At 42.5% G+C, this 20,183-nt stretch overlaps 1 long non-coding RNA gene across 1 annotated transcript; it reads right to left on the bottom strand.

The window, feature by feature from the left end:
• Positions 1-2,759: 2,759 nt before the first annotated feature.
• On the bottom strand, positions 2,760-6,595 carry LOC144891787 (uncharacterized). The gene is made up of 2 exons (XR_013623130.1): positions 6,483-6,595; positions 2,760-3,949 (listed from the first exon to the last, which is right to left on the bottom strand). It is a non-coding gene; the product is annotated as an uncharacterized LOC144891787 (long non-coding RNA).
• Positions 6,596-20,183: the final 13,588 nt, after the last annotated feature.

Genomic DNA, 20,183 nt, shown 5'->3' with positions numbered 1-20,183 from the left:
TCAGGGAATACTTTGCCAACGCGTATTGTGAAGTATATGTGTGGAAACAAATGGATGTCAAAACTGACTTTTGACAACAGGACCAAACAACAGGACCAAGTTCACTGCTTACAATGGCAGTGAGATCAAGTGTCACGGAATCCTCAAGGTCTTGTGTCGATATAAAGACTCAGATTGGTTCAAGTGCAGGTTATATGTAGTTGAAGTACCTGGACCTGCAGGACTTGGACTACCAGCGTGTCAACGGCTCAACATCGTCACCATAAACAGCATTGCTGGACAATGGAAGACATTGCTGAAGGCTACACCTCCAGCATCAATGATTCCGAAACCAATGCGCCACAATGAACAGCCCGACAAGGTGAGTTCCGTGGATGATTTGAAAAGGCTGTTCCCGGACAGGTTTGACTGCATTGGGAATTTTAAAGGAAAAGTGAGGTTTCATCTAAAGCAGTGGTTCTTAGCCTTTTTAAAGGCACCGAACCCGAACGAAACCCACCGAACACTCGCGGAACCCCTCAAATTTGACCCAAAAAATTAAGAAGAATTGCATCTTAATGCGTTTTCTGTTCTTCTTTTCGGGAGGCGATCTGGGAAATGCGTGGTTTTGTTTTGGCAAGGGCCACCCTCAAATCATTTTCGCATGTAAGCCTGCTCCTTTTTTTTGTTTTAATGTCCACCAGTTTCGAAAACGCATGCTCGCAGAGATACGTTGTAACGAACGGCGTGAGGATCTCAAGGGCAATTTTAGCGATGTGAGGATACCCTTCCATTTGGCGGCACCAAAACGTTGAGAGCGTTGTTGTGCCGAAGAGTTGTTGTTGACTTTGGCTCTGCTGAAGTTCGATGAGGTCGTCGAGGTATTGGTCGTTGACATCTGCCGTTGCAACGTCAAAAGTAAACGGTTGCCGCACCCATGCTGGGTATTGCTTTTGGTCGGGGGAAGTAGCCGTCGAATGACTTTCCCAGCTCATCCAAGTGCGTGGCAATCGCTTGCTTCAGCTCCCCCGGTACAGCAGTGCCTCCAACTTCAGACTCATCTTCGATCCCGCTCACGCACTCGTCCAGTAGCGAAAAATTCGCGAAGTTGTCGTTCTCTGTTCGCCACCTCCACAACGGTAACTTCTTTCGGAAAGCGCTCAGCTTTTCTTCAGATTCGATGACATTCACTCCACCGCCCTGCATCTGGCAATTGAGATGATTGAGTGCGTCGAAGATGTCAGCCAAGTACGCCAAGGCGAGGATGAGCTCTGACTCTTGGAAGTGCGTTGCATGGCAATGCTGGTGTTCTTGCAAAAACAGGGCTAATTCTACACGCAAGGCAAAAACACGGCTCACTACCTTCCCTCGTGATAACCATCGAACATTAGAGTGGTAGAGAAGGACCTCAAATTCAGAGCCGATTTCATTGCACAGCTCTTTGAAGATGCGATGATTCAGAGCACGGCTTCACATGTAATTCACAGTTTCAACGATGATTTTCAGAACATTGGCCAGTTTTGGAGGCAGGATTTTTGATGCCAGCGCGTGTCTGTGCAGGACGCAGTGCGTGACGATGATGTGTGGTGCATCGGCCTTCACCATCCCTCCAAGACCGGAGTTGCATCCCAGCATGGCTGGAGCTTCATCCGAGCAAACTGCAGACACCATGTTCCACGAGAGACCGTTGCTTCTGAAGAAGTCGTCCTCAAGCTTCTTCACATCAGCTGCCTTCGTCGTTGTTGTGAGAGGCTTGCAGAACAGAAAGTCTTCCTTGATCTCGTCTCCTTTGACATAACGCACAAATAAGATGAGCTGGCTCAAATTCGAAACGTCGGTGGTCTCGTCGAGTTGAAGGCTGAATTTTGTCAGGCTCAGGACTAAATCTGCAACTACCTGGGCGAGGATGTCGTCGCCATAGATATATATATATATAGATTGGCAGTTGCCGGCCAATCGCAAGCGGCCGAGCGAGATTTGCGTCCGCCATCTTGCCACAGGATCATTCCCACGCGCACCAAAAGCAACTGCCATTATTCGGAGTTCGCCTCGGAATTAAAGATCCCGACTATTCGTCCAAGGATGGTGTTCATCGGCCACGGACTTCACATTTTATAATATGTATATATATAATATGTATATATATAATATATATATATATATATATATATATATATATATATATATATATATATATATATACATACATATATATCTCTATTTCAAAAATCCAAAAAATAAATTCAAAACTTGCATAAACACAACTTCAGGCAGCCGTCATTAATCCCTGAAAGTTTCAGCTGCTTCGGTTAACTCCTCTCGGAGGGGTAGAAGATACATACATACACTTGCTCCATTATATATAGATAAAATAATAGTTTGGTGGTGCCTGGGTATTTTCGGTTTATTAAAGCCTTACCTTACTGCATACACCATGATTGGTACAAAAGTTAGTGAATTGTTAACTTGAGAATAATTCTGCAGTTGTTGATGAAATTGGTGTATAAATCGGAACCCACATCACGATGGCATAATGTAGGATGGAACCAAGGAACTGCCACGCTATTATCGGCTTGATGTTAAAGCACCTTCGTTTTGGGTCAATGGTCGTCTAAATGCCAATATCTGTCTTTATAAATAAGATTTCTTGCACTGTATCCAGTGGTATTCAACACACTTGCACTGTGTAGGAACAACCCTTGATTATGGAAATATTTTACCAATTCTTTGTTTTATTACTCACCTGTTGTAGTTAATGACATCTTAAAATGAAACTAATGTGTAAACAGGAATTTTTATTGAAAATATTTAGTGTTTAATGTGCATTGTTACATTTTTAATGTATTTTTTGATACAACTTTCTGATTGTACGTGAAGCTATTCAATGTAACTATCACATGTTCAGATGAAAAGTATTTCAATGTCTTTAACAAAAAACAAGTACGTTTTTCAAAAGGCCAATAAAATAGTAATTATAGTAACTACGACAGGTGCATAAAGTGTCTGTAACACTAACAACTCCAGTGGAACAAAATCTAACAGGTTAGCTTACCTGAATTTGCTCGAGCGTGTACGCAACATAGGTATACAGGCTGTTTACAAAAACTCCATATGACACGAGGTATTTAAAAGTATTAACCTCGTCATTAACAATATTAGAATGAAGTATTCTCAGCTGAATGTTCGGATGGAAAACAGCTGGCCCTGTTCTGCTTTCTAAGTGGAACTTTTGCTGCTCGTTCCTTCTTTGTTCCCAGGAAGGAAAAGTTGGCTGGTTGTGAAGTCCACTGTTTGTCGACGTTTCCCAAGATATCCAAAATCTGTGAATGTGCTAGGGGCACCTTGACCCTTTTTAAGCCTTCCCAAACACAACCCAGCCAGCTCCATGGTATGGAGCAGATCAACTGCCCTGAAATATCCGTCTCTTTGCTCGCCCGACGTTTATTGAAGGGGTTCATGGTTCGCTTCCCGCTTTTAACCAACAATCCTGTGGCGTTTCAGTTATTGCCTCCACTGGTGTTTTTCACTTTCGATCCTTGAAGGTGTACGTTCTGCCATGGAGTCTCCTCGATCGATGTGAGGGAATTACGAATGGGTGGCAAGACACGGTAGTGCTTCATCGGTGGTGTGCATCTATTGCTGGTCTTGGCTGAAGTCGATTTCTCAATATTTCCATAACCAGGTGTCTTGAGACGGCTTGCTATCGGTGTCGGAGGCCTTTTGGTCTCGGAAAGCGTCTTTGTCTGCGTTCGACATGTTTGACTTTTAATGGGCGTCGTTGGGGAGACTTGGTCCATCGAGATGGTTGAGGGCCCTGGAGGGCATGGCCTTGTGCGTCCCTTGGCTGAAAGGGGACGTGCAGGTTTCTCTTGATGAAGGTCGTGTGAAGGAGAGTCAAGAGTGTTGGCAGGCAAGGAGTTGTTAGGTGTTGGTGCTGTCATGAGGACTTTTCCAAGAGATAGTCAGTCACCTGTGGCCAAATGCAAGGTGACATTAAGGATCACTAATAACAAACTTGATATATAAAACTATGAAAATAAAATCAATTTAAAACTTCACTGGAGTACATCGTGATTTATAAATGAATATACTATAGCCTGGTGTTGGCTTAGCGGTTAGGGTGCCGGCTTGGGATCTTAGGATCCTGGGTTTACTTAGCGGTTAGGGTGCCGGCTTGGGATCCTAGGATCCTGAGTTTGCTTCGCGGTTAGGGTGCCGGCTTGGGATCCTAGGATCCTGGGTTTGCTTAGCGGTTAGGGTGCTGGCTGGGGATCCGAGGATCCTGGGTTTGCTTAGCGGTTAGGGTGCAGGCTTGAGATCCGAGGATCCTGGGTTTGCTTAGCGGTTCAGGTGCTGGCTTGGGGATCCTAGGATCCTGGGTTTGCTTAGCGGTTAGGGTGCCGGCTTGGGATCCGAGGATCCTGGGTTTGCTTAGCGGTTCAGGTGCTGGCTTGGGGATCCTAGGATCCTTGGTTTGCTTAGCGGTTAGGGTGCAGGCTTGGGATCCTGGGTTTGCTTAGCGGTTAAGGTGCAGCCTTAGGATCCTGGGTTTGCTTAGCGGTTAGGGTGCTGGCTTGGGGATCCTAGGATCCTGGGTTTGCTTAGCGGTTAGGGTGCCGGCTTGGGATCCTAGGATCCTGGGTTTGCTTAGCGGTTAGGGTGCCGGGTTGGGATCCTAGGATCCTGGGTTTGCTTCGCGGTTTGGGTGCTGGCTTGGGATCCTTGGATCCTGGGTTTGCTTAGCGGTTAGGGTGCCGGCTTGGGATCCTACGATCCTGGGTTTGCTTAGCGGTTAGGGTGCTGGCTTGGGATCCTAGGATCCTGGGTTTGCTTAGCGGTTAGGGTGCCGGCTTGGGATCCTAGGATCCTGGGTTTGCTTAGCAGTTAGGGTGCCGGCTTGGGATCCTAGGTTTGCTTAGCGGTTAGGGTGCAGGCTTGGGATCCTGGGTTTGCTTGCGGTTAGGGTGCCGGTTTGGGATCCGAGGATCCTGGGTTCGCTTAGCGGTTAGTGTGCCGGCTTGGGATCCGAGGATCCTGGGTTGCTTCGCGGTTCGGGTGCCGGCTTGGGATCCTAGGATCCTGGGTTTGCTTAGCGGTTACGGTGCAGGCTTGGGATCCAAGGATCCTGGGTTTGCTTCTTGGTTAGGGTGCAGGCTTGGGATCCTGGGTTTGCTTAGCGGTTATGGTGCCGACTTGGGATCCTAGGATCCTGGGTTTGCTTAGCGGTTAGGGTGCCGGCTTGGGATCCGAGGATCCTGGGTTTGCTTATCGGTTAGGGTGCCGGCTTGGGATCCTAGGATCCTGGGTTTGCTTAGTGGTTAGGGTGCCGGCTTGGGATCCTGGATTTGAATCCCGGTTGATCGCTGAATTAACGCCAGGGGGGTTGACTCAGCCTGTCATCCTTCTGAGGTCGGCAAATTGAGTACAAGGTCACTGGTTAGCGGTTAGGGTGCTGTTTGTCGCAAAGGGCGACTAACAGGGTTGGCGGCAGGAAGGGCATCCGGCCATAAAACATTGCTTTAAAAAGGGGACCAAGATGCCCCAAAAAAGTGCAAACCCTGCCCTTTGGAGAAAAATGGCCTCCAAAGGTGGTTCTTCTTTTCTTCTATACTATAAATGAGTTGTCTGAGGACAGAGTGAAGTGGAGGAGTGTTGCTGCCCAGAAAAGGCATAAGATCGGTGCTATTGGACCTCACCCCTTTATAAAGGAAAGAGAAGAAGAAGATTCCAAAAGTTTCGGTCGCAAATGTTTACCACTTTATTATTTATTATTGCAAACATTAATTATGAGCATTGGAGGCAGGTGCTGCACACAGGTGTTACGTAGGTTGGGCTCTTTTCCGGCCGAGAAAGCAAGCGGTGGCTCCGAAACGAGGTGACCGCAAAGGTATAGTTAGTGCAGGTTTTACTGTGAAATGGTGATTACCATAATATCGATTGATCATCATCTATTCGAGCGAACTCTGTGAACCTTTCAATTGCCAGTCGACCATTAGCGGTCGCGACTCCTGCTCGCAACACATTGAATAATTATGTAAAGTAAACTCTGTTTATGTTATATGTGTACCGTATATGATAATACAGTACGAGCTTATTAATCGACTGAAAGTGGACGTTTGATGAAGTAATGTTCGATTATTTCAGGTGTTTGGGGAGTTTGTGCGGTTTAAACCTGAGGTTCCAACAAAGGCCGCAGGCACAGCGGCTGGCAGGCCGCGTCGCTATAGCAACGGCGCCACGGCGGTCGCGTCTCGTCGACGTTTAACATCACCAGATAACCCTGATTCGGTGATAACTAACGATCGTTCATGGAAACATAAGCCAGAGGTAGTTGCTACTCGGAAACCTCACGATGCTGGTGCTTAAAGTATAAACTTTTGGGCTTTTCAAAAAGACCGCGGAGGGAGTCACAAAGGGACAAAGCCGAGTACTGTACCGTGTTTTTACATTGCTGTGTACGTGGCCGATTTACTCTTCGTTGTGGTAGTGCAAGTGCGCCTCACCTCGGGAGTCGTGTAAATGCGGACAGTAGTCGTACGTTGCACACCACGCACGTGCCAGCAGCAGGGTTTACGTCCGGACCACGGACGTGCTCAAATAGGTTACGACGGAGCACGTGCGAGCCCTACTACGTCACGCCGGAATGTTATGAGACGCGTTAGAGCTCCGCGTGCGTTACAAAAAAATATATATATATATATATATACATATATATATTGTTACGGAAACGGAGTACGGCACTCCCCTTAGCGGGGGGGGGGGGGGGGCTTGGGGGGGGGTTAATCCCCCTTTAATTTTCACTGGCCGTCTCCGATCCTGAAGCTACCCCGCTCCACAAGGTAGGTGGGCAACTTCGCTCGAGACCACGGACAAGATGGCTTGAGCAATGACTTCGGGTGGTTTGGTCGCCTGCAGGTTGAGTCCGTCCGGCATTCGGTTCGGGGGAGGAGGTTTGGTTGGGCCGAGGTTTAAAGCGCCAAGCGGTTTAAAGCGCCTTTCGCTCCCAAGCGCAATGGGCCAACCTTGCCCGGGTGGAACGCCGCCACCACAAGGGGGCGCCGCTGCGGTCCCTCCTACCTGCCCTCAAACCGGGCCGGTCGCCTTGCCCGGCAAGGCCCGGACTCAACCGTGCGAGGCGGGGCCAGGCCCGAATCGTGCACGACGCTCCGAAGAGAAGCGACGCAGCACCGATCCCCGCGGGCTCCCGCAATACCCACAGCCCGGCACGGACCGGGGGCTCTCGTAGGCTAACCGTCGGTCTAACCGCTATCCCGTTTAACGTCGATGCTCCCCGGACATGCTCGCACGCATACGCGACCCCTTTCACACTCTCCAAACCCGGCGCTCCAACACCGTACATTCCACACACTCCGTCCATTCTACCACCGCACTCCCTGTTACACACCACACCTCTCGTGCACCCTCTTGCGCACACTCGTCGTTCGCACACTTCCTTAACACACCTCCTCGCGCACCGTCTTGCGCACTCTCCCTCGGTACATACTCCGTACCACTCATGGGGGTGCACTCTTGCATCCACCCACTCACGCGCTCCGATGCGCCCTCCCGCACCCACGCCACCACCAACTCACTCTCCGGGTCACACTCCGTACACTCTGTTTCACACAGACCCTCCGACGTGCATTCGCTCTCGCACTCGGTATCACTCCCACATTTTGTAACACGCTCACTCTTTGACGCACACTTTTTTTTCACAAGCGCGCCATTTCCACTCACACAGCGCCCAACGGACCTCCCACAAACGCCCGCGGTATGCTGGGATCCCAAGCGCGTGAAAATTCTTTTCGCGCCAAACATCTTCCTACAAAACCTCTTAGCACCATATACAGCACGACTCACCTTTGGGATCCTCCTCTCCACGCGCACCTGCAAATCTTTATAAGGATTAGCAAGTATGGCATCAGGATGTGTATTTAGACTTTGTACAGTTTCCATTCCTTCCTCCAACTGCTGGGCTACCTCCGTCGTCTTTTCAATTTCAATTCCAACTACTGCCTTTTCTTTATTCACCTCGACGACCGCTGGCTTTATCAAAATTCCCTCTTCTACCTCAGCGGTCGCCGGCTTCCCCACACCCCGGGTCGCGATTTCTACCCCGGTCCAGTTACCCGCGCTTTGCTCCAACTCGCTCAACCGGCGCTTCTCAACCCGCTTTACCCCGTCGCGTACCCCCGCGACCTCTTCGCTCAGCCCACGGTCAACCTTCCTCTCAACCTCTTTTACCTCATATGGGGCCTTGTCCCTCGCCAACCCCTCATTTATGCCCTCCAATTTGCTTCCTAGCCTCCCTAATTTGGTTTTCCGATCATTTCCCATTTCCCCGATTTGGCTTCCCATATTACTTAACCCGTCTCTCAATCCCCCGATTTGGTTTTCTAATCCCCCAAATTTACTGTCCAACTTCCCAATTTGGGCACTGGTACCCGTCGCTTGGTCCCTCATTTCTCTGATTTCCGCCCTTGATTTGTCCCCCTGCAGGTTGAGGGACGCCTGCATTTGTGCCATAAATTGCTCCATGAGGGCCTGCATTTGGACCACCCCCATTGGTGCAGCAGGCGTGGCTGCCGCAGCCATGTGCTAGCCGCCGCCATTTTGTGCGCCTGAAACCGCTACCCAATGCGTATTGCCTTCCTCCTCCATTATTCCCACCCCTTCCCTGGGGTCCTGGGCTGCTTCTAACCCTTCTTCTAACTCCCCTGCCGGCATCCGATCACCTTGATCATCCATGGCACGACTTAATTTGGAATATTAATACTAAATTTGGGCCGCTCGTAATTTTGACCAAATTGTATTTTTTTGGGATGTTTTAAAAATTTGGTTCGGGTTCAAATCCCACTCCTGACACCAATTGTTACGGTACTGGGGTCGGCGCTCCCCTTACCAAGGGGGGGTCGATCCCCTTGTCTTTTACACTGGCCGATTCCCCCAGTCCTGGGGGTATGACGTCACGCCCGGTCAGCGTTGGATAGGGTATTAGGCCTATCCGTCCTATGACCTAAGTACCAGCGCCTTCCGGGATGCAAGGAAATACTCCCGCCCGGACCGCAGTGTAATTATGGATTACGCCGAGCGAAGCGCGCTGCGGAATCCGAGCCGTTAGCAAAGACGAACCCGATTGCGAAGCGTTGGCCGAAATCGCACCACAGGAACTCAATTAAGAAATCACGAAAGCAATCGGATGAGAAAGAAACCAAAGTAAAGGGAGAACAGGTATTTATTAATTATTTACACAAACCAAAATCAAAGAGAAGAAAATAAATGTAATTTACAGGGAAAGAAGACACAGTGCAATTCTTAAAAACAAGCTTAACTTATACCCACAGGACAGAACAAACAGACTCACACGAATAGGGAATGGCAGGCAGGAATGGCTGGAAGGATGAGAAGGTTCAGGTGGGACAGCAGAATGGCCGGGCCGGGAGCGAGCAGCCGCCGACTCTCCACCCTCGGGTCCACACCGCCGGGATGCTCGCAGCAGCGCGTCGGAGCTTGACGTGGCAGGGCTGGTTGAAAACAGCGTCTCCCTTTCTCGTACTCCCGCAGGTTGCGCGTCTCTCTTCACAAACTCAAGCGCCTTCCTTTTAGAAACTGTCTTCGTGCTCCCTCGCTCATCTCTCGGTGGGGGCTTCCCGTAACGGGTTATATAGCCACGCCCTGGAACCTTCACGAACCTGCTCGATCTTTCTTTCTCCGCCCTCGCAAGCCAAACCCACTGAGTCTTGGTTGGTCGGCAAGGGCTTTCTGGCTCCACCTTCTGATGACGATGGGCGGGCAACGCCCTTCTTCTCCGAGCTGACCGCGTGGGTAATGGAGGCGAATGCGGTTGGAAATGTAGGCTTTGGGGCAATTGGAAAGGGGATCTATCTTCTTTGATTTGGTGCAGCGTAAGATCGACTAGTGGGAACATAGCCTTAACTAGACCACAGAATAACGAGATAACTATAGAGAGGTTCTATGATTGGCTACGTGCCTGTACATGGACTAACTAAGGTGCACTCATTTCAATTAACAGCCAATTAAAGGGAAATGTACACAGGGGTTATTTATAAGGGATTTTAATACTAAATTTGATAAAGTGAAGGTTCTAAAAACTGCAACTATATATATATATATATATATATATATATATATATATATATATATATATATATATATATATATATATATATATATATATATATATATATATATATATATATATATATATATATATATAACTGTAAGAAATAGTAGAAACTCCAAAGTACGAGCAGGGCGTCTCATTTGTATTGAATATATAATCGTTAGATTAAATAAGACGTGGACGTAGCTTCAGGACGTCGATCTTTAATTAAAGATCGACGTCCTGAAGCTACGTCCGCGTCTTATTTAATCTAACGATTATATATATATATATATATATATATATGTATATATATATATATATATATATATATATATATATATATATATATATATATATATATATATATAAATATATATATATATATATAATATATATACACATGCATACATACATATATACACACACATACATACATATATATATATACACATGCATACATACATATATACACACACATACATACATATATATGTAAAGGAGTAGGAACGTCATCAAAAGTGGTGGGGTGGGGTTAGAGTCCCTATACATATAGAGGATTAGCCACGTGACGTCCCGGAAGTTTATGGTCACGTAGGTCGTGGGCACCATTTTGTATCCATCAAGCTCATTGAATGCGTTAAGGTCAGAAAAAAACCTTGCTCAAAACTTAAAACAAAAACTTTTAAAACTGTACTGTACCCCTCCTCTTTCGGATGAGGGGTCCGATGGCACCAAGCTCCTGCATACCTTGCCCACGATACTCCTCCACTCCTCCTAGACTGTCCTCAGCCAACTCTCTCCACTCTCCAATCACCCCCACCTTACTGAAATCCCTCTTAACACAATCCTCTCATTTCGACCATGGTCTACCTCTTTTCCTCCTACCTTGTTCCCTCAACCTACCCGCTCTCTTTGCCATTCCCTCTTCCCCCATCCACACCAAATATCCAGCCCTCTGCTGGCATTTCACTAATCTCCCCATGAAGCTCAACTGCACACCAATCTCTTCACTCTCGCAATCCTCATGGTCCAGTTGTTGTCTCTCTGTCAGACCACAGTCTCCAGACCGTAAAGGTAGGCCGGCATTACCCACGATATCAGAACCTTTCCTTTCAATCTCCTTGAAATCGTTCTGTCTGCCATTACACCCTCCACCCTCCTGCACGCATTCACACCCACCTGAATTATCCACACCTCTACCTCTGACTTACCATCCCCGTCACTGTTTTGGTTCATGTCGGATCCAGATCTGATCTATCAGTGGGATACAAAACATAAATACCTTGGACATGCTGCTTCCACTCACCCAACAATGGATGGAGGCCCTCAATGTCAGACATGAGATCAGTGCCGTCTCTCTGGATATTTATCATGCATCTCTGGTCAAATCAATTTCTGGTGTTTGTTCACCTTCCATCCGCTCCCTTACCTCAAACGGCTACGCAGCTGACTACGCATGTGAAAAAGCTGAATACCTCAACTCTGTGTCTGCCTCAAAATCTTGTGTCCGCCTCAAAATCTTGTGTCCCAAACCCGTACCCAGTCGTAACCAGCTGCTCCTGGACTCTGTGTCCTTCTCTCCTGACAAGGTGGAGAAGTTTCTGTCAATCCTCGACGATGATTCTGCAACTGGACCAGACGGCATCAGCCGACGGGTCCTAAAATCCTGCTCTGCTGCTCTATCTCACCCTCTCTCTGTTCTCTTCACCCTCTCTTTTTCTCCAGGTCATCTGCCATCAGCTTGGAAATCGGCCAACATTACTGCTTTACACAAAAATTATGCAAAAACAGATCCTTGCAACTACAGACCAATCAGCCTTCTCCCAATCATCAGCAAAGCCATGGAATCCATCATTGCTTTGGATATCAAATCTTTCCTCTTCTCCAATGGCTTGATCTCTGATCATCAATTTGGTTTCAGACCAGGTCACTCTACTCTGGACATGCTACCTTCTGCTGTCTCAACAATGGATGGAGGTGCTCAATGCCAAACAGGAAATTAGAGCTGTCTCCCTTGACATCACGTGACTTCGATACGGTCTGGCACCCCGCTATGATACACCAAACTCTCCTCCTATGGTATCCATGGAAATCTCCACGCATGGCTTGCGGACTTCCTCTCTGGTCATAGTCAACGTACGGCCCTGAATGGGTTTCTCTCATCTCCCCTTCCTGTTCAGGCTGGAGTTCCTCAGGGCAGTGTTCTGGGCCCTGTGCTTTTTCTGGTCTTCATCCATCATGGCACGTTTCTGGTCTTCACTCATGCTGTTGAAGCCAAAGCTATACCTTTCTACCCTTCCTTCTCACTGCTGAGACTCCTTAAACTTTTGAAAACCCTTTAAGACCACAAAGACCCCGACAGGCCCTGAAAAGCCCCTGAGACCCTTAAAGACCTAAAAGACCCAGAGGACGCAAAATAACCTGAAGAGCTAAACGACCCCAAATGATCTCTCTGACTCTCTTGAAAATCCTCTCTGTCTCTTTGCTGATGACTCCACACTCTGCCGCTCCATTCCTCATATCTCAGATCGGCAGTCTGCAGCCTCCTCACTCTCTGCAGACCTGGACAAAATCACAGACTGGTCAAACAAGTGGAACATGTCTTTCAATCCTGACAAATCTCACACTCTTAGTATGTCTCTCCGAAAAGACCGACTGGTCGTGTGAGGTCCTTCCTTGGCACACCTGAGCTCCTCACCACAAACAAGGCTTTCATCCGCAGCTCAATGGAATACTGCTCTCCCCTCTGGGCTGGTGCTCCTGGCTCACACCGAGCTCGTCTTCACGCTGTTGAAGCCAAAGCTTTCACAATCATTGGAATCTCACGCGATGAAGCTAACTCCTATGGTCTTTCACTCACTCACCGCAGGCAGGTTGGTGGTCTTTCTGTCTTCTACCGACTCCTATCCGGCCTAGCTCCCCCAGCTCTATCTGTGCTCTGTCCCCCAAATATTCCTACAGGTTGCACAAGATCTGCCAGTAACCCTCTTCTCGTGAAATTTCCAAAATCAAGACTCTCTGCTCACCTTCACTCCTTCATTCCTCTTTACTCCCGCCTCTGGAACAAACTCCCTCGCTCTCTTCAATCCCACTCCTCCCTCCAGGTCTTTAAAACAGCTGTTCACCACCATATCTTGTCTTCCCCCATCCAAAACCTTGATCTCTTCTACCCCTGTTAATTCACCATCAATCAACTTTTTTTTTTAAATACCGACTTTTATCTTTCCTGGAAGTTCCAGCAGTGTCCATGTGTTTTATACTCCCCCCCCCCCCCCCCGCCTTCCCATGCCTCCTTCCCCCAAGCGCTCCCCCTCCCGCAGATGTTCCGTTGTCCCTGTTCTCTACTGTTGTACTTGTGTGCTTCCCTCTCTCTCCCCATCTTGTCTCCCGCTCCCTTTTTTGGATGTTTTGTGTGTGCGTTTGTTGTTTTTTTGTGATTGATGTTAGCTCTTACACGAGCCTCGATGTTGTGTACAAAAAAAAAAAAAAACAACAACATCTGGATATGGATATTTTGATACAGTCCAGCATCCTGCACTACTCTCAAAACTCTCTGCTAAGATGTATCAAACGCCCGGTTTTTCAAAAGTACTCATGTTGATCGAGTCATGTTTTTTTTTTTTGGCCCACTGGCTCCATATAGCATTTCTCTAAAATATTTCGGATTTTCGATTTTGTTTAGACCCCTCACCAGGATTGGGTAAAAATTGGGTATCGCCGCTATTGGGCTGCTTTCGCCAAATGTGTGATTTGTCGAATTTTATAAAAAGTAGCAACACTTTCTTACAGTAATTCAGGGTCACTTATTCCAAAAAATGCCTATAAAATGTGGTGGGATGAAATATTTTACAGTGCACAACAACAAAAGCCAAATGACACCCTAAAAAAAAACGTTTTAATGCTCCATTTGGTTGTATTGTATATAAATTATAATACAATGAACTCGTGAGATCACGAGAAGCAACTTTTAGAACCACGTTTTACAGTTTAAACTCCATGTCACGTGTCAATGTGTCAGGTTGATGTTTTCAAACTCCTTTCCATCCGGATTCACTTTTTTCCTAATTCCTATTTCTATCATCTCGCACAGTAAATAAGCTCGTGTTCCGGTGAGTAGTGTATATATGTTGCTTCTGGGACACTCTCATTTTCCCATTGACTTACATGTTAATTTTTCCCCTCCCTCATTGCCCCTAAACACCTCTATTTCTCTCACCCTGTTCTTTACGAACCTTCTCACCTTTTGACATGTTATCCTTATTCATTAGACCACTTAAACAATGGTCCTTCTGTGTGAACCTGTGATCCTTCTGACCTTATGGACCTTTTAACCGTTTACTCTTAATATCATCTGGTGAATCATCTTTGACCCACTCAAACAACGACCCTACAAATATTTGTTTATGCGTGGGAAATAATTTAATTCTCTTGCCACTCCCTTCACCATCTAATATATTAACAAAAAAGATGTTTGAGTTTGGTTCTTTATTAAGATATTTTAACTGAGCTAAGATAAAATGGTAAACCTCCCTCAATGTTCTTGTTTGAGCGCCTCCAGTGCCACATACCATTTTTAAATTAAAGTATATATTTTGCTGACAACCATCAAAGTTTTCCGTCCACTCAAAAATATTTCCATCTTTTTTACCCAATTCACCGGTATTTAAATTAATTCTCTTATTTGTTTTGTAAATTTTTTTACCAGTTGTCTTTTCAATTATACCTATTTGATATTTTTCACATTCGTTATGTTTACCATTTATATACCAAGGTTGATTACACCTCCACTCTTTAGTCTGGTTGGTACTTGGCTCTATCATTTATATAATAGTAAAAAGGCGGCGGTAGCCCGTTAAAATCCCTAACCCCCCTTTTTAACTTATCACTTATATACTTATATAACCATAAGGGAGACTATCAATTCCATTTTCTAAAATAAACCTCTTATCATCAAAAGCCCCCAATGCTTTCTTATTCACCTCTTCTGAATATAATTTATGTTTATAACTTCTTATTCCATTAATCTTTCTAAACTCTTCTTTCTTTGTTGTTAAACAGTTATAATAATCCTTAAAGTTTATTGTTTCTTTAATGACATTTTTCTTTATGCCTTTTAACTTCTTATCAGTTTTTTCAACGTTATTCACAATGTATTTATAAGCATAAGCCTTAGACCTCAATCCCACAAATTCACTCATGACATTTCCTCCTAATTCATCCTTAAACTTTCCAATCACCTTTTTATTTTTAGAAGAGAACAACTCACTCTCTGGACTGTAATTACTAGTGTCATAGATATTAATGTCCTTTTTCATGTCGGAATAAACATCATCAGTATTAATTTGCAAAATAAAACTATCTGTATCCATATAAAGTAGATGAACATCATTTTGATATTTCTTCCTCAAGTTATTATAAAAGTAATCATACATTAATGACTTTGATAAATCAAGAATTGATGTTCCAATATAAATAGGTTTGTTCATTTCAATACTCTCTTTAATCAAATGGATCGCACAAAAGTTCTCAGTAAAGACCTCAGCTCGAGTAAAACTCGGTCTATTAATTAATTTTGATGCTTGTTCCCAAGATGTTGATAGTCTGATATTTTGTCTTTTCCTCACATTCTCCATAGTCTTACCAAAGACCGCATTATTCATCAATTTATAAAAGTCTTTCTCAAAATCTGTTTTTGACTCTGTTCTTCTTTGTGTATTAAAATCAATGTACCCCTTTAACCAATGACTTTGATTGAACTTTAGAACCCTATGGATCTTCTCTACTCTTAGACCTTTTGATAAATATTGTCGCAAATTTCTTTGGTGTAGAACATAATTTTTCTTGTTATATAATGTAGTAAGTAATTTTTCTGTTGATTCACCTATATTAAATGATTGTTGATAATCACTTAACCACTCCTTCTTTGGACTTTCCTTTTCACAAGCAAATGGGAGATCTTTGTGTAGGTTATGAAGTTCCTCTGGATATTTCAAATCGACCTCAAAATAATAACCAACCTTTGAATCATTCAATTCTTTTTGTGTAGAGATACATACATCTTGTAAAACCTTTTTGTAATCTTTTTCCTTTACCCATCTAAGTTTTCCATAAGGAAGAGCCTGAGACATTGCCCAGCCATACAGGTTGTTCGCATCATAATACATCAAGTAGGAGCTCTCTACCGATGGATTATAATTTGGAATGTACTTGTTATTTGCTTTAGCATATCTCTTTGAACAGACTTGTGAAATTCCTCCTCTCTTTGCCTTTTCAATCATCAAAAGCATATCAACATCGGTTATCAAATCCAAAGCTTGTTTTGTCATTTTCAACATCGCGCTCCAAGCCAATCCAGGAGCAGTGTAATAGTGAGCAGGATCCAATCCATATCCAGAATGACAGATTGTTCTGAAAGCCTCAAACACATCAGCCAACAAAAGCACATCAGTTTTGAGGTACAAATCGTGATACTCACCAAGATTCTTAATGTTATATTTTTTCCAAACATTTTGTGCGTGTACATAATCTTCATCAGATATATGACTATTATTTAATTTGTTATAGAAATTTTCTTTTAAAGGAAGTTGTGTTTCATTGAATCTCTCAAATGAGTCCATATAGTCATAGGGGTAAATTCCCTTTTGTGTTATAAAATCTTTATCTAAAAAATACTCTGAAAGACATGGAAACTCTTTTAGATTTTGAACCAAGTTAGCCAATGGACTTGCCATGAATTTAAATGTATCAAGAAATCTGATATGAGTAATAGGAGATGTGTGAATTGTTTTTGTGAATGAAATGTATTTCTGATCCGTGTTTGGAATTGCTGAGATACTTCCAGAAGTCTTTGAGAGTTCCTTGATAAATAGATGTGTATCATAATGAGCGTTGTTATGAAGAAAGACAGGAATGAAAGAGGGGAGTTGATAATTAATATTACAACTTTGATGAGCCGGACCTCTATATTTACCAGTGAGATGACAATGGTCTCTAACCTTTAGACCTTTACCAATTTTCTCCTCACAAATATGACAGACATTGTTTTTTATAAATTCCCTTTTTTCTTTACTTGTTAAGGACATTGGTTTATTGGTTTCTCTCATTATCTTGGTTAATCGAACACAGTCTTTTTCTAGTCGTTTCACAAACTCCTCTGGGGTATTTGAGCCTCTATACATCTCTAACTTGTTATATTTATCACCAACGGATGATTTGATATAATAACAAAAACCACAAGGAGTATGTTTTTGATATTTATTTGTGTATGATTCTTTTGGATCTGGAGAAGCAGTATCAATTTTTTCTAAAATACTTTCAAAATCAGCATATATAACAAATGGATGTTTTATTGTTTTCTTTTCATCTTTGAATGTGATCTTTGAGTCTTTTTTAGGCATGTTGATTACCGTTGATTTATGTTCACCACAATAATTTGAATGTTTATCTAATCTTTCTTGTGTATGGAAGAAGTTAAGACAACGCATACAAATATATATTTTATTTGTTCTTTTACATACTTGTGGTTTTATTAATTTTGTAATATCTTTGATGTATGTATAATGTGAATTTTCGTCTGAATTAAAATATAGAAGATTAATATGAGTTTGTTTACAATTGTCAGAAAGCTTTAAAACCTGAATGTTGTTTGTTTCGGTTAGACCATAAACATTAACTGATAAATTATTCAACTTTTCAAATTTAGGAATATCATTTAAAGTCATCGGAAACTTTAGATCTTTCGTATTTAATGTATTCTCATATTTTTTATAATGAGATACTCTTTCATCATGAAAATGTGGAGGATGTAAGTGTGCTAGAATAGACCAGAGAAAACATTTATTGTCTTTATTTTTGATATTGATGACTGCTTTTCTATTTTTGATAACACTGGGTAAATCAATGTAAGAAGAAGCTTTTAGAGGATCTGATTTAAGAATATGAATGTCTATGTAAATAATTTTTCCTATATTGAATCCACTTCCTACGATTGAATTATCCACATCTTGCTCTTGTTTAATAAGTTCATCATAGACTCCTGATGTTTTAAAATCTTGATATGAAGATATAAAGTGTGGCTCAGTTCTCATGTATGGTGTATCTATAACTCCTTCGTCCTTTGTCATTTCTAATTTTACTCCCATATAAAATTTAAGTGGTTTCATTTCTTTTAGTGTTTTTTCAATCAACGTTTGAACAGCAGGTTTAACTATTTCTACAGCATCAACTATAGACTCTGGTTCAGGAGGTTTGAAGTTAAAGACTCTTATTTTAATATGTCCTTTGAATGCACCATCAGAGTTTTTAATAGTAAACAATTTTGACAAGTGTTTGTTAGTTTTAAGATGGGCTTTAAACCCCTTCTTGAGGATGGTTGTTTTACAGACCTTACAATGTTTTGTTTTAGGTGGAAGAGGGGAAAGTTTGTTAAGAATGTTGTATGTATGTTTTGCGGTGAGAATATGTTGTTTATAATATTTTACTTCCTTCTCGCAAGTATCACAATAAACCATATTTATAGCGTGAGAAAACGTGGTGTTTTATATATATCACTGTGCTTAAAATAAAACACTTTTGAGCTTTACAGCTCCGTTTTCTATATATCGCTGTGCTTAAAATTAAACACTTTTGAGCTTTACAGCTCCGTTTTATATATATCGCTGTGCTTAAACTAAAACACTTTTTCACTCAGAATCATCTAAGTCATAACTATCACATGAATACTCAGAATCATACTCAGAGTCATCAATAAAGCTACTCTCATAACTATCATTTGAGCACAAACTATTAGTATCATAACTATCATCTGTGTTCAATGAAATACTATCATCACCATCGTCCGAGTTCAATGAAATACCTATCATCACTATCGTCCGAGTTCAATGAAATAGTAAAATCTTCACTGCTGTAATGACTCATATTTAATTAGCAGAAAAAACCTTTCCATCTATACCAATAATACTTTCTTTCATTAACGGATTCAATCTCTACATTTTTAATATCAAAAGTTATCTTTAAATAATCTCTAACTATCATAGAATGAAATGACATTTCACCAGAAATATTAACATCATTCATTTTACTTAGATCTACACCCTTTGGATTATTAAAGTAAATACAAATTTCTCCACGAGTATTGTTGATGGTCTTATCATTCTTTTTCAAAGTATCGTGGTCAATCACTTTTTCAAGCTTTGAATAAATTGCCAGGAGTAGAGGAGAAACTTTTGTTAGATTTACTTTAATGGATGTCTTTCCAGGTATAGTTAGAGCTCTTCCTTTAAATGAAATAGAGGGGCTCATGTTATTTTCCATAACTGGTTTTACCCAAAAATTTCCATATTTATCTTTGTTCAATTTAACATCTTTGACATATTTTTCTATATCTTTCACTGAAGTAGAGATTGATTGAAATTTGTCTTTTGTGCTTTGAAACATTGTATTTATTAATGAATAAACTTGCGTTTAGTTTAAGTAAAAATTTACCATATAAATATGATAAGTTCTGAAGGATATTTAAAATTTCCAGACTCTCCATATGATAAATTAGAGAATTGTCCTGCTTGTGATAGAATAGTGCTTAATAATGAGGGTTCATATAAACAATGTATTTTCTGTGATTTAATTTTAATTAATGATAATAAAAAATATATAAATATATATAACTCTTTTAAATTAGAACCAAAAATGAATTACTTTACAAGATTAATAAGAGAGATGAATGTTAAGTATTGTGATGATAATACACCATTTCTTTCAAGGGAAGAGACTATTTGTATTGAGGAAATGTATAAGGGTTTAATGATATTTATTATTCAAAATAATTTTAATGGAAATGTTAATACAAGATACTATATAAATAAAATAATGAATTATTTTGAAATTAAACCCGAACTCAGGATAAAATATAGAGTTTCTAAAATAGCTCAAAAAAAGTTAGATGACTTGTTTTCCAAATATATAAATGAATGATTTTTTTACCCGTTTGGGAAAATAAGATAAAATTTAATAACCATAAAAGCATTCCAAATTCATTGAGATGTCTAATAGTTGGTTCAAGCGGATGTGGAAAAACCTGTTT

Source organism: Myxine glutinosa, chromosome 4 (assembly GCF_964187855.1).
Source record: "Myxine glutinosa chromosome 4, kmMyxGlut1.1, whole genome shotgun sequence".
Taxonomy (NCBI): Eukaryota; Metazoa; Chordata; class Myxini; order Myxiniformes; family Myxinidae; genus Myxine; species Myxine glutinosa.
This window is presented reverse-complemented; position numbering and strand designations above follow the sequence as displayed.